The 14736-nt window shown below is 39.9% G+C and overlaps 1 protein-coding gene across 3 annotated transcripts in view; it reads right to left on the bottom strand.

The window, feature by feature from the left end:
* EPAS1 (endothelial PAS domain protein 1) overlaps positions 1-14736 on the bottom strand; it is a 77552-nt gene that overhangs the window by 44657 nt on the left and 18159 nt on the right. The gene's annotated exons all lie outside the window — the stretch shown is intronic.

The following is a 14736-nucleotide window of genomic DNA, read 5'->3' as shown; positions in this document are numbered from 1 at the left end:
CCTGGGGCTTCAGCAGGCTTGGACCACTATCTCATGACATTTTAGCTCGCTGTGCTGGGGCATTTGCTGACAGGTTCACACAAGGAGCCTTTGTGGGTAGGAACAATGAGAGAGGCCTGCACAGCACAGGAAAATGGGTGGTGACCACCAAAGACTGAAAAAAAGCCTCTTTCAAAGGAAGGTCTTTGAAAACATTCATTACACCCCACCCAGCTATTTTCACTACAATATTTCAGTACATAAAAACAACACAGGGAAAATAAACAGCCCACCCTTCAATATGTGGTAGGTTCTCCAACCCCTGAAAAGAAATCAGCAAGCCATAACTATGGAGAAATCTTCACCAAAAAGAGCCATGTAAGAGGCCATCCAGTAAAACCTCTCCACACCACTCTTCTTACGCATCTCCAGGCTCTCTATGTAAGCTGACTCAAATAGACATCCTAATTTTTAGAGTAAAATTGAAATTTAAAAGTGTATTGGCTAGTAAAGACATGATAACAAGCATTTATAGGGATTGAAAAATTTTTTCAATTGACACAATTGAAAAAATTGCTAAACAGTCCACTACAGTGCATTTCAGCTGTGATTTTTTTCCCTACCACTTTCATCTAGAACTAACAAAATATTTCAGGTAAAACAGCAGCCAGAGGAAAAGAAGCAATAAACAATCCATAATTAAATGGGTCTCTGAAACCAGCAGACAGCTGTAAACTGGAAGCCAGTCTCACAGAGGCTTGTCTCCATCACAGTCAGGGAGGTTTCCAACAGAGCAAAGATTGAGCAGGTGAAGCCCCAGCCTTGGGAGCACAAGAATAGCTCCTTCTCCTGAGGCTTTGTGCTGCTCTCTGATGATGCTCACTACAGCACCCTTACTCATAAGTTTTGTGTAGAAATGCAGCAGAGCACAACAGAAATTCCCCCACTTTGTGTCACCTTGTTTCAAGCATGAGGTCTCTGTGATGGATGTTCTAAAGACTCCAGAGGGGGCCAACTCTCAATGAAAATGTTTTGTCTCCTTTAGAGAACATTCAAAACACTCACTAAAATTATTTTGCAGCATTGTCTGTTAATGAGTCATGCTTTGTCCTCCTGAAGTGTCAAATCTTCTAATTTTAAAGTTAAGAAAACAGCCCTTGCAATAAAATCTGTATTAAATAATGCTGACCCTTCTTTACTTTTTGGATTTTAACCATGTTAATGTGCACTTGGTAATGACGGAAGTTAATGATTTCTCCTTCTCTATCTCTTGGCCATCCATGGTAAGCCATCCAAGATGATGGATATCCAGAAAGACAGATTAAGCAGCCATTTCTTTGGCAAGCAGGGAATAATAATTCCTGAAAGTAACAATACAGATGCTCTAAATTTTGATCATTCCTTGTAACACAGCTTCCTCCGCTTCCTGCAACAATGATCAAGTGCAGATTTTGAGGGCCAGGCTACATTTTTTGCCCTCTGGGGTGTGGGTTTTGTCTGTACAAACATCCTGGGACACAGCTCATTCTCAGCCCCTGCTTTCTCTTCAGAGGGCTGTTATTTTATACAGCAGCTCTTTCATTGTCTCTCTACTCCTAACTAAGTAATCAGGATAAACTGGAGCGGTGATAACTTTGTGTGCTGTGATTTTGAGTTCTCATTAGTATTCAAAAGTCTGCCACTAGTTTAAGTCAATAAAAATCGAAATTTAGTAGCTTGAGCTGGGGTAAATTTTGTTCTTTGCTTACTACAAGGTAAAAGCATTGATACCAAAGGGTAAGACCACATCAGCTACCCGGCCAGAAAAGCAGCAGTCACTTCAGCCAAGTTAGGCAATTCCTTTAAATTTACAGCTAAAATCAGAGCCTGGAGTGATGTAACCTGGGGGCAATCAGTAACCCCAAAACACACACCTTCAGCTCCTGGCAAAGTCCTGAGGAGCCTTCTCACTGCTGACCTGCCCCTCCACACCCATGAGGGACATCGAAACTCCAGTACTTGAGGAGGAAACAGTTGCGGCCCCTCAACACTCAACTGCAGTATTTAAAATATTTTAAAAATTAAGGCTTGGTTCTGTCGGGAATTGGCCACTAGCTCCTCTGACACATCACCCTGAATTACTCACTAAACACTAACTTTCAAAGGGAACTGATATAAAGGCACTCTGTATTGTAACACAAGGTAAATAACTGGATGCAGTCTTTCATTTCTGGTGTTTCTTGTTTTATTGCTTCCCCGCTCCTACTGTCTACTAATTCCTAAACCTCTACGTAGCTACAATTAAAAAATGGTTACTCTGGGAAAAGGAAAAAAATATGAACACGAGAAGCAGCAAAGCTAGGAAGAAATTATGTACATATACAAAAGTCAATTCACATGGCCACATTTTTTGTGGGTTTTACTTCAGAACTATGAATTAACATATCAGTATTTTGGCATTATTCCTGTTGGAGCTTTTGCACTCCTTAAGTTTAAGCAAACAAGGCACATATGGATATACTGGGCCTGATTCTCATCTCCACCATGGTCCCATCACCTCAAGAGGGCAGGAGGCAGGAGTCAGCTGTAAGAAATTCTGTTTATGAAAAACACAGGTAGGAAGAACTCAATTCTTCCAGAAAAGAAATAAGACTTTTTTGTTTCATATGAGGCCATTGACAATTGTAAGCTTAACAACACATCCCAACTAGGCAGGTCCTGGAGGGCTATTAGAACTGTCAGGGTGTGGTACCTCAATATTCACTGTTTTGATTCTAACTATACAGCAACCAACTTTCTGATGAGAATGTCCAAGATGCACATGCTGAAATGCATGCAGCTGGATCAGTACACACAGAAGTGGCCACAGGAGTTACACAAAACAGATGGAATCTCCCAAGTCAGGAGTGAGGGTGCTCTCAACCCAGTAACTACCAACAGTGTTTTGTAAACATACTTTGTGCCTCCTTACAGTGGTTCTTGGAAAATAAAATTTTTATTCTTCTCATCCTTTCCCTAAATTATGTAACTTAATCAACTGAACTGCATAATTTCCCAAAACCTAACCGCTTTCTCAGAAAATGGAAAAAAAAGAAGGAAAAAAATTAAGAAAAAAAAAGAAAAGAAGCTGCACTCACTGCAAAAAGTCATGGTTTTGTTGTTAGAAAACACAACTGGGATGGTATAGAGGCCAAAGCTGAGGTAGGCTGAGAAACAACCACGAGGAGCAGAAGGGCAGGGGAGGGCTGAGGCAGGCGCAGAGAGAGCACCACGTAGGCATGTTGATGGAAGCTGAATCCAAAAGGGAACGGCGCTTCTTGCGCTAATGTATTCTTTTGAACTATGTGTGTCTGCCAGTGCAGTTAGCTACCTTTGTACAGAACATGTGCTGTGGCCAAGGGTAGTTGTAAAAATGCATCTACCCCTTCACAGACAGGGAAAAAAAAAGCTCCTTTAGTACAGAATACAGAACATGAATAAATATATAACTCTTTTACTGGAACAGCATTATGCTACTGTGAAATACATTTAAGACTGAGGCATATGGAAAACAAGTCATAATTAAAGAGCAAGGTATAGTAACATCTATTGGGGACAATCTAAGTTGTACAAATATGACTCGATTTAACATAGTTTTTAGTCAATGGTACATTTATAAAGCAAAAATACTTGGAGAAATACACTTCATGAACATACTACTGATTTTATTACACATTTTAAAAATTTAAAAGTCATTTTATTCATGACTGTATATAAAAATCATCTATATAAACTTTTCTCCCTTGTTCTTATTATCATTTGCTCATACAGATAATGGACTTCAATTTCTGTTGATTTTCAAGAAAACATTGGGAAAATCTTCAAGAACTGTAAGACAACAGCCATTACCAGAACAAACGCATGTGGATGAATATTTTAACCACAGTTTCTCCACTTAAGAGGAAACCAATCTCTCAGATCACTAAGAATCAAACAGGTGATTTTCATGACTGATACTAAATAAAGTTTTGTTATCTACCAATAAATGTTTACCACAGCTGAGAACAGGTTGTTTAGCTTTAACCAACAAAGCCTGGCAAAACCTTTCTAAAAACACAGTGAACAAAACCAATCCACCATGTAAGACGTGGATGTAAGAAGAAAGAGGCTTTACTTTGTTTGCTATATTTTCAATTAAACTCCAACTCCTAGTGAGGTAGGGCGTAGGTCTGTACCTCGGCAGACACAGGGATTTTGTTCATTGTGATTACAGCAGGTTTTATTAAAAACCTGAATGAAGATTTGTTTCTCTGAAGCTCCAGCTTGCTAAGAGCTCTGGGAGAAGGATGAATGACAGCGTCAAACCTCATCAGCCCAGAAGCGAAGAATGCCAACAACTTGTCTAACCTGTAGATCAGAGGTGGCACGATTCACTTGAATTAATACAATTTGAATCTGAGCAGTTCTTTAAAACAACAATCTGACCAACTTAAGCAGCTTTCAAGGATGGAGAACCAAAGCCAACCCACTGCAGCATTTAGAAACTTGCTCTACTGGTCAGTCACCTTCACTGTCAAAATATTTGTATAGATTTTCTTTTTCCTCCATTATAATTTATTTCTTACTGCCTATTTTTAAAAGCCTTAAGTTATTTTGGGCACACTGGTGTAGCAACCCAATACCACTTCATTTCTCTGTTCATACTGTGAAAAACCTCGTAACCAACAGGTCTTGCATCACTCCTGTGTTCTGTTCAGAAACTAGGTACAAATTCAAACCCAACATCTAACATGAGAAAACATCAGGCCAAGCAGGAAAGAGCAAAGAATTACAGAGTCGATTTTGGCCAGAGGGGAGAGGAGAGACAGAGAAACAAGCAAGATAAGCTGTGGGGTTTCGGGAGAAAAAAACCCACACACACGCAAACACTCCCCACCCCAGTTACCAGAAAATGCAGTGTTTGCCTCTGGTAATGCTGTTTCCCCTTCTGCCTTCCCCAGGCAGCAGCTCTACACAGCAAGACACTGCTCAGGTGCTTCCACAGTACACAGCAAGACACTGCTCAGGTGCTTCCAGAGTCACTGCTGTCACTCGGACTCGCTGCCACGCACCGTTGGCGCTCACTGGGCCAGGCACAAATATTTCTACAGACAGATTGCTCTGGACAGTAAAACCCAAAGAGTTTTACAGGCAGCAGCTGCAAAGCCTGTTTCTGTGACCTCTCCCTCCCCAGTGTTTACATGGGAAGGATGGAATGCCACATACCCTCTGAGGTACAGTTGACTAAAACAGCTTTGCAAAGCCAATCTCAAAACATGTCTTTCCCATGTTTTTGGGAGCTGCATTTATTTAAATTATCATCTTGAAGTATTAAACTCCTCACTTCCTCATTTTAGCATTAAAAACAAAACAGCAACAAGAACACTGGGAAAAACATACTTGACATGAGATGTCCCATGTCTGACCCATCTGACTCCCACTCAGAGCAGGGATCCAATACTTACACTCCTCCCCAGGCACTAACAGGGGACCCGAGGAGAGGAGGAACAGCAAAAAACACCTGAAACTCCATCCAAACAATGATACTTGTGGTACAAAGGAAGAGGACACAGGGGCACAGCAGAGCTCAGGATGAAGGACTAGCCTGTGATACTACAAAGGCAAGGTCTCCCCTCCCAAGTGTTTCTCGAAAGAATCACATCACACCTGTCCTGGGATCAATTCTTGCCTCATCACACTTACTTCAATGGAGTTATCCTGACTTGCACCAATGGGAGATTGGAACACAACTCTTCAAAGTAAGTTTTATGATTTCTTGAGTTGTTTTAATGCCAATAAACAGGAAATACTTTTCTCTCAGACTCTCCTGAGACATGTCACACTCCTTACACCAGATCAGCTACTAAGAGGCAGTGACTGTTCAGCATGGGAAGGAACATCTAAGTATCCACATCAGTTACTTGGCTACCAAGAAAGAGGGATAAAAATTTAAAAGAGAAAGTAGGTAGAAACAACAGTTTTGGAAAAAGTTTAAACAAAACAAGGGCTCTGCAAGGAAAAAAAAAAAAATTTCCTATAAATCTTTATAGAAAACATTGGGAGTTTCACATAATTCCAGAGGCCATGAGAGAATGAATCTGTAACTGGTCTGTGATATAGAATTTCCAATGTCTCAATACAAATCTATTTCAGTAGAGAAAAAGAAATAAAATATTGAGGAGCATTTGAAATGAAAACCATATAAAAAAGCAAAGAAACACCACAAACAGAGGTTCATTAAATTATGTTCTCTTCCACACAGAAGCCTGAAACATGGAGAGAACTGGAAATCAGATTTTTATCAAACCATCTCTGGAGGAAGTAGATAACACAATTCAGAAAATGGGATAAAGATTTGGGAGTGCCGTCAGCAGATTTAGGGAGAGGAAAGGGAAAGCACACAACCAAAAAAAAAAAAATCCCATGAGTGCAGAAAAACTTCAAGAATATGGAAAACATTTCCAAGTGCAGGCCTAGAATTAGATAAAGAGAGGAGTCAAGAACTTTTCACCTTAAGTGTCTTGCTTCACAAAGGGGAAAAGGTGCAGGTGTGCCTGAAATACAGGAACATCTGGACTTTGTTAAGTCCTAGTTATGCAAGCACTGATCATCTTAATTAACCAGGCTTTGAGAACTGTCAGGAGGACAAAGATTAATTCTGTTTAACTCCATGAATAACACATTTAAAGAACAAAAGGGCTCAGCCCGCACAGTAGCTTCATCAAGAAAGATACACTTCTTATTCCCACAGGGATTCAGTAAAGAAGAGGAAAAGATATTGCATAAAAACTTTAAAGGGAAGATGAAAATGTACCTTCTATTAAGCAATACCTTCAACTGTGCAGATACAACTCAGCCCTCAAAAAAACACCAGACCAACCCTACAATCCAAAAAACTAAAACAAACCTTATGTCAGGACCTATTTTCTGTATGCTCAAGTATTTTTTCCCATGTTTCTGCTCACAAGCTTGCTGTATCCTCACCCATGGCAAGTTCCCATGGCTACCTGCTCAGTGAGCCCCATGCTACCCCTTATTTTTGCAAGGCCACTGCCAGCCCTCCTAAGTGCTCCCCTAGTGAGAACACCTGTCCTGTGAAGCAGAGTCCATTTCATTTATTGAAAAGCCTTTTCCAATTTGGCCTGAGTAAACTTCTTTTCATGGCTGTCTGCCCAAATATCTCTGATCTTACATGCTTTATCCCTGGTCCAACTGCTCACCTAAACAACCTAAATGGGCTCATTTTCTAGTGTGCTTCTGGCACTCCCATCACAGGCCAGGAGGAGTTGAGACCTTGAGTCCTCCTCCCTGAAGGTGAATTGGAAGTTCAAACTAGAGCTTAGCCTAAGACTAGCTAGCTGTCCTGAGGATTTAATTCTGCGTCTCCATCTGTATTTTACACTGAATTTTCACCAGAGGTGTTGTTTTCCTATTTCCTTTCATGCTACTGTTTCAGTAGTTTGGGGAGCTACCTCTCTATTTCAGTCTGTCATCAGGGAACTGGGGACCATTTTCTGCAGTGAAACCTGCTTTGTTCAACATCCAATCATACCTACAAGATCACAAATAAGTAAGTAAAAATGACAAACAGCAGAGTTTCCCCTGTATCTACATTGGCATTCACACTCCCTCAGTTTTGCTGCTCCATTTTGTTCTCTCTCAGGTGTAAGCACAGTGCCAACACATTACACTGTTTTGTTATCCAGCCATGGTAATACAGCTTTGATGTTACTCAAAGTTTAACTTCACTGAAGGTGTGTTTAACATGCCATGAACAGAATCACTTTGTGCATCACATCCTGCCTGCCTCTTGCTCTACACTGCAAACAGACCTCTGCCACCATACCTTCAGGTTATTGCCCTAAATTTGCATTTATATCAGTCAACTAGAACTTAGGGTTTCTCACAGTATGGCATTGTTATTACTCCATTGTATTGCTATCTAAATATTATGCCACTAAGTTCACCTTTGAAGACAACTTTCATGTATTTGACCAGTATTGACAAAAAAGAATTCAATAACTTGCTCTGCCATAAACACATTTTTAATAGCACCCTACCCTTTTTTCCAAACACCTTGAAGCTGCAGTGGGAATAAAGAATTACCCAGAGAATGGGCATAATAAAGAAGTAACACTCAAAGTACTATAACATTACAGATTTCTAAAAACAGCTTCAGCCACAATAAATGCTAAGGCACTACAGTACAATACAGACCCCATATCGCTTACAAGATTAACAGAAAGGTTTTTGTCAGATAAAAGTACTTTAGAAAGTTGATACACATGATATTTTCTCCTACATTACACATGAAAATATCAAGATATTAATGCATAATAAAATATTAAAACAATAGTATCTTTGCACATTGTATTAGCCTGGGCCTGTAAAGAATTATCTGACCAAGATTATGTTCTCCAGCTAATAATCTGCACAGCTACACACAAGAAAAGACTCTCCCCACCTTTTCAGGTGCCATTGTCTTAGTTTTTAGGGTAAGGAGAGGGAGTTAATATACTTCACAGATTGTGTGGACCAACAAGACCCAGCCTTCCCAAGGATTACAGTCCTTGCAGTCACACAGGGGAACAGAAATTGGCAGCAATAGCTGGAGAAGGAGCTGGAGAAAGGGCAGGTATTTTGAAGGATGGTCAGGAGCAAGTAATTTAGGCATGTGAGAGGGTAACTGTCCTTGACATTTGCAAACTGGCAAGCACTGTACAGCAGTGACCAGGCTGCAACTATAAAATACTTTAAGTACTGCAGCTAGAGTTTAGCAGCAGTTCCCTATTTGGTCACTCAGAACTCAATGTCTTTAAATAAATACTTTTACAAACTACAAATGTACCAGTGAGCATGTCCAGCTTTTGCAAGACACTAAATATCCTTCACATACCCTGTGGCTAATGTTTTACCCTGGACACTGGCTACCCATTGCCAATGTAATAAGAAGTCCAAGCATTTAAAAAATGCAAAAGAGGTAAGTCTGGTTTACAAGAAAATGGTAAAATTTAAATGTTTGTAGATGTGTGTGCACATTCATATATGTACACATCAGAATCACCATGCACACACAAACTCAAAAGGGGGGTGAGAAGTAGTTGCCTTCCCATTCCTGAATTTTTGTGAGCAACTGGGACACAACTTCAAACTTCTCCATCTTAAAATATTATATTTAGAAAAAAAGAAAAAGTCACAGACATACAGAGAGACAGAAAGGAAAGTATGTGTCTCACACCTGAACATCAAGAATGAAGACCTTCACAGTAACTGCTTTGTGTAACTCATGGTAGGAGCTACCAGCGCTGCAATGACAGAAATAATTTTCTCAGTTTTTGTCATTAGCAGACACATTCCTCAAGGTGGGATGGATAAAATTATACTAATAATTGCACTTCAAACTGTGCACAAACTTTGACTTGGCAATACTCTAGTACAGAAAAAGAAGAGGAAAAAGTAGGAGCTATCCCTCAGAAACCAATGCCAGGATTCACTATACCCATAATTTTATTGCCTGAAGCCTCTACTGAAAAGGCCCTTCCTCACTGGGGAAGGGGGAGAAGACAATAAAAACCAGAGGACAAAAGTAGGCTACAAGTAAACATTATCCAGTTAAACTGCTAATGGCAAGCTCTGTTGTTATATTTTTATCAATGCTTTTCTGCAAATTACTTTTATCAGTGATAATTTAGCTTTTATTTCATTATCTGGCACAGCAGACAAAAGGAAAACAGATTTGTTTTACAACAGCTCCAGCACTTGCTCTGTCCATTAACACTGACAGACCAAGGTAAATTAAAGCTCTTAGGCCACATTTTCAGCATATGTAGCACTGAGGTCTCTGTTTCTAACCAATATGTGTTTCTAAAGGAGAACAGATTTCATGCTAATGCTTTTATTCTCTCCACACACTTAATGCAAGTTTCTGTATTTTTTCATATTTCATATATTTTTTCATATTTCATATATTTTTTCTCCATTCAGTTCTGTGTGTTTCCAAAAACATCTCAGGACAATCAGGGAGAATGAATATTTTAAACAAGGAAAATACTACATTTCAGTCAACTGAAGAGTGAAATAGCACTTTCCCTCCTTCCATTTTTCTTAAGACCACAAAACCACAGAGAAGTTGTGCTTGATTAAAATAATAAATAAGCATAGAGAACCCTTGGAGGACTTTATTTTTTTCCAATGCTCCTCTTCATCCTTTTTTTACCGATGTTTTCAGCTATTCTACTTACTTCAGTAGAGGTAAACAGATTGCTTTATAACTTTCATCTAAAATAATAAATTTATTTATAGAAGCTAATGTAGGGAGCCAGCTGCTCTGGGCAAACAGCGGGCTCCCCATTTAAACCATAGTTTAATGGCTTTGATTACAAAGAACTTTGCAAGAAAAACAACAAAATATTATTGACTGCTCTAAAAGTGCAAGTAATTAGTCATTATTAATAACCATTCTAACAAAAGTAATACAGTCACTTCTGTTCTTTTATGAAATAGCCTTTCACTTGGACTTAACAAAAAAGCCATATTAGAAAACCAGAATTTCAAAGTCTAAACTGAAAGCCAGATATTCTGACTTGGTCTGAAGACCACTCATGTTACCATTAAATATACATACATACATATATTCTTTAATATTAGATATTTGGGATAGTTCTAATTTATGATATACAACCCACATAAAAGGGCTCTTTCTCAAAGGCAATAAATAATGCCATTACCAGTTGTTCAGTCTGAAATTGCTGCCATAACCCAAGCACAAATGTTTATTAACATCTAATACAAAATTAAAAGCTGGTAACAAAGTATTTCAAAGAAAGAACATTCTACTTTGTAGAAGCAAAATGAATGAGTTCTGCTACCATAATTTCTTTATTGATTATTCAGGTTTGTGACACATTACCCCAGTACTGTCAAATGTCTTTATATTTTCTAATAAAATCCCTCATTTTTCTCAGAATAAGATTTTTTTAAAAGTCTCAGATAAACTTAGCTTAGTTTTTCTGTCTCTTCAGCAAACATTACATGCCCAATTACAAATGTTACTGCTGGGGCAGGTCACATTGATGAAAATAGATTAATATTAAAGCACATGGAAATTTGGAAGAGCAAGAAAATACTTCTTGGACTACCACCAAGGCAATTTTAAAGCACAAACATGAATATAATTTAATCATTTCCTTACAAGCAGCCTTCCCTACAGGGCTCCCAAAGAAATGACAAAAATGAAGTGTCAGAGTATGTATTTTAAGAGGACCTTTACTGAGTTGGGGGAGGAGGAAGAACATGGTAGTTGAGTATTTTTAACCAGCCTTCCAGAGATGAGTCTAAATCAAGCTCTTACGAATCTTCCCTGTCATAACCCACTACAGAGGTCAAAGGTTGAAGCTTTCCCAGAGGTTCACTGTGCATAACAAACACTAAAAGTTCCCTAAATTTAGTTTATATATAACAGCAAAAGTTCTGTGGCCAGTGACATCCCATTCAGTCCCATTAGTACTGAACAGGGCATGCACAGGGCAGGCAAAAGCACAAAATGGCCACATCTTCAGCTAGTCCTAGTACTCATGTCTGCACCATTTACTGCTCTTACACTCTTTAAAACATGCTGAGAAAGCACAACAAAACCAATCCCTTACTGCAGACATTGGACATATTTTGCTATAAATAGTGTATTTTCCCCCTAATGTATTAGGATTATTTGTGAACTATTACCAAGCTTTACAAAAGGACTTGGGGGTGCTCACTTTTTTTTGTTTGTTTTGAGCAGAGATGCAGTGAAGAATTTTGTGTAATTTGAGATTGTGAGCTCTACCAGCTGGACTGGAGCAGCGAGTTCAATACCCTGCAGCTAACCTGGGGGACGCCTGGCGGGAGCTTGGCCACTCGGCCAGAGCTGAAGCCCTTGGCTCTCGTGCTCGGCATCTGACCTGTACACTATTTCATGCCTATAATTTATCTTCAAACAACATCAGGGAAATCAGTGGGAGAGGGAAGGCTGCTGGATGTGTGTGCTGAACTGTCTAGGAACCTGCCATTCCAACTGCACTCAGGACTCACTCTTCTAATACTGCCTCCAACCAACCAATAAAATAAAATTTAAAAAAAGCCCAAACAAAAACCCAACAAAACACTTTTCCTTGAACTGTTTGAAATCCTTTAAAAAAGTAAAAGAGTCAATATAATGGAGGTGGTTCCAGAAGAAGCTATCAGCATGATCAAAGAGGCAAAAACAAACTACTGAATTTCACAAGACACTGTCATCAGCAGCAAGCTCAACATAAGGAGATTTTTTTTCTGCCCCAAGCTGTTCATACAGCACTAGGGAAGAACAAAGGGACATTAATGATGCTCTTGCACATACTGCACAGCCTGACCAGCATCAGAGAAGTGTTGAAGAGCCTGAGGCCGCCAGTCTCTTGCTCCACCAGATGCCCTGTCTACAGCCACCCACCGCCCGCCACATCTGCTGCAGGTTCTGCAGAAGCCAGCCTCAAATACTTGGGGAAAATGGAGCTTTCACAACGTGACACAAATGAGAATTTAGTCGCAGCTGGTTTGTGAGTACAGCTGCCACCCAGAAGCCTATCTTTTTCACACTCAGGTGATCTTTGACATTACCATGCCCTACAAATATCTGCAACTTGTTTGGCACATGACGTTTCAAAAACAAGAACAGCTTTGTAATTATGGTTTTGCTTTGTATACAAGTAGTTGTAACCACAAAATGTATTTAAGGCGATTTGCTGTATATGCAATTCTATCAAACACATAAACATCCCTCCCCTAAACAGAGCCTATTTGCCTTCATTAACCATCCTGGTGTCCCCCCAGCTTTTTGGAGGGCACATAACCATCTCCTCTCTTTGTCACTCCCTGCCTACACCAGCACTCTCCTGTCTGTCAGTGCCTCACTCCTTCTCCTTTGACATCTCTAAAGTCTCCACCACAGACTTTGTACCTTTTAAATAGTAATAGATGCATGGAAGAGTTTCAGCATCTGCATGTAAGTGCAGATGCTGTTCCCCAGTAAAGTCACCCTACAGGAAATAAATACAAATTACTGCCTTCTAGACATAAGGCACGGTCCTGGGGACCTTGTTATTAAATCATTAACCTTCGCCTTTCATTTTACATGTTTTCAGTATTCAAATGTTGCTTGAAATAAACAACCTAAGTACTTCCCTATGCTGCAATTTGTTACCAAGTGCTTCACTCCAATGATTGAACAGAGACAAACAAATGAGGGTACCAGTTCTCAAGCAACAAGAAAGCAGTTCAATAATTATTGCAAAAGTTAACAATGGTGTCCCCATAAAACCTTGCAAAAATCTGTTTGTCATTCCTATGCAATCCCTAAACCAAGATTTTTAAAGAGCCCTAAATACCATTTTCTCTGCCTTCATGGCCATAGTTCTGCACCCTACTGATGCTCCAGTTTATCAGATGATGATGCTAACCATGGTTGGTATCTTATCTCTGTAATCCCCCAGAGTCAGGCCAAGGCTAGTGATGTACTAAGGGTATGTAAAAATGTCTTTTGCTGTGGAAACAACCATATGTAATTTGGTGAAAAGCCTGAATAAGTGGCATGTAATAATTATAGTTGCTAGTACCAATGTTTGTTTTCTCAGGGAAAAAAAAAAAGGCAAACCAGAATTATGTAAGAGCCCTTATCTATTAAACATCAGACTAAAAGTTGGTTCATACACATATTAACAAATTAGATATACAACCATGAGATGTCTGGTCAAAAAAAGCATGTATGGCTACTGAAATCAGTGGGAGGGGTTTTTTTTGTTGATTTGGATAGAATGAAAGTAAATCTGGTTTTCCCCTTCATCAACCCTTTCTGTCCTCTTGGTGCACCCTTTCCTACAGAGGAATACACAGCAATATCCCTGGCAGGCAAGGTGAAAGGCTGATGCAGCCCAGCATCTTCCCATCAGCCCACTTCAATCAGCAGACACTTCAAGGAGGACTCAGAAAGCAGAGATGCTTCCCCAAAATGTTCTCCCAGTCTCTGTGCCTCTCAGCCTTCCCCTGAGCACAGACCCCAGGAAAGTCTGTTTGGTTAAACCTCAGCGGTGCCTACGGGTGCTTTTGATGACTGAAGTCCAGCACACACCCAAGCCTCAGCAGAACCCTTTGAAACTCCTGCTGCAGTAAGCCAGCATGACACTCAAGAGACAAGAACTGCCTTCACAGCTCCTGGTCCTGTCCTGCAGCCCTCCCTTTGGGCAGGCAGCCTGGAGCAGTCCCTTCAGGAGAGAGCCATGCTGCTGAGCAGAGCTCCCTCCGCAGGAAGGGCAGAGCCCTCGGCTCCTCCACAGCGCCCAGGCAGCATCGGTGCTGCCACCTCCACCCAAAAACACAACCTCACCAAGCCTGCAGGGGCTCTAGTACCAGCAACAGGAAAGCGCCTCTTCTCTTCTCTTAAAGCTCCCTTTGCATTAAGCTCTTCTTTCAAAATTTTTCCCACACTTACTTGCTAAAGCAAACAAACAAAAAAAAATCTGGGGTTTTTTTTCTCCCCTATTTAGAGAAACTGAAGTGTGAAAACTTTGTAAGATGTTATAGTTCTTTCTAGGACTTTTGTGTTAACATTTTGAAAAGGTAATAATTTTTATTGCACAGCACATTTCTAACGAAAACTTTGTAAAACTCAAACAAAAAACCCAATACACCACAAGCAACAGTAAACATTTACTATTCACTTCTGCTTGTTCTGACAGATCTGTCAGCCAGAAACGT

This window comes from Agelaius tricolor, unplaced genomic scaffold, assembly GCF_023055355.1.
Source record: "Agelaius tricolor isolate 1412-34295 unplaced genomic scaffold, bAgeTri1.0.p SCAF_1, whole genome shotgun sequence".
In the NCBI taxonomy this organism is placed as follows: domain Eukaryota; kingdom Metazoa; phylum Chordata; class Aves; order Passeriformes; family Icteridae; genus Agelaius; species Agelaius tricolor.
Note: the sequence above shows the minus strand (reverse complement) of the source record. Positions and strands in the feature narration are given on the sequence as shown.